This window comes from Xylocopa sonorina, unplaced genomic scaffold (genome assembly GCF_050948175.1).
Source record: "Xylocopa sonorina isolate GNS202 unplaced genomic scaffold, iyXylSono1_principal scaffold0128, whole genome shotgun sequence".
Classification (NCBI taxonomy): domain Eukaryota; kingdom Metazoa; phylum Arthropoda; class Insecta; order Hymenoptera; family Apidae; genus Xylocopa; species Xylocopa sonorina.
This window is the reverse complement of record NW_027490199.1, coordinates 465,528-466,765: the sequence shown is the minus strand read 5'-3', so window position 1 is coordinate 466,765 and position 1,238 is coordinate 465,528.

The following is a 1,238-nucleotide window of genomic DNA, read 5'->3' as shown; positions in this document are numbered from 1 at the left end:
TGATCATATTAGCGTGAAATCCAACGAAAGATCGCGGTGTAAAATGCTTTATATGTCAAGAACGTGGACATATTGCGTCGATACGTTCCAAGAAATTTAAAGCTAGTGAAGAGAGCTGCGCGACATTAGGAGTATCGTACCGAAAGTATCTCAAAAATGTTTTACTTAACGGATGCTAGATCAAAGCATTAATGGATTCAGGAAGTGATTTTAGTTTAATTCGCACAGACGAGTACATTAAGCTTGGTTCTCCGCAATTACGACGCAATGAATTACATTTCGAAGGTTCAAGGAATAATACAACATTAGGTGAGTTTCAAGCAGAAATTACCGTAGATGGGCACTCACATCTGATTTGTATACAAGTAATCTCTGATACCATTGTTCGACACAAGCTGTTAATAGGAACGAATTTCTAAAATGTAACCGATGTCAGCATTAGAGATGGTAATCATTCGTCCATTATCGAAAGTAACGCGCGAAATTGTTGAAAGAGAAAATATTGTACCGGAAATATTTTAAATAGATGTAACGAGTGTTAGAAGTAAATCAAGTTGATGTGTCTCGTGTATTAGATCCTAATTAGCGAGTGACGATAGAAAATCTTGTTAGTAATTACAAGCCGAGTAAAACCTTTGAACGTGAAATTGCAATGAAATTAATATTGAAAGGCGAAGAGTCTGTATATCAATTGGCGAGATAATTGTCAGCGTTGCTAAAAGTGATTGTTAATGCGCAGATAGAACAGTGGATTGTGGCTGGAGTCGCTCAGTTGTCTACTTCTGATTATGCGAGTCCGGTTTTTCTCGTTCGGAAGAAGAATGATTCGTTTGGATTATGTGTGGATAATCGACAAATTAATAAGAAAATTATTAAAGATAGATATCCGTTACAATTGATCAAAGATCAATTAGATTTGTTACAATGCGCGCGCAATTTTATTACTCTTGACTTGAGAAACGGTTTCTTTCACGTGTGACAGGATAAGTCAGGTCAAAAGTATACAGCATTTATTGTATCAGATGGTCATTATGAATTCTTACGAGTCCCTTTTGGTCTATGTAATTCACCAGCAGTTTTTCAAAGTTTTATAAATACCATATTTAGAGATCTTATTCGAGAGAGAATAGATTTAGCATACATAGATGATTCGATTATTTCATCAAATGATATTAAAAGTAGGATCAAAAATCTTGAAAGAGTTTGAATTATAGCGAGCGGAGCCGGTTTAATATTCA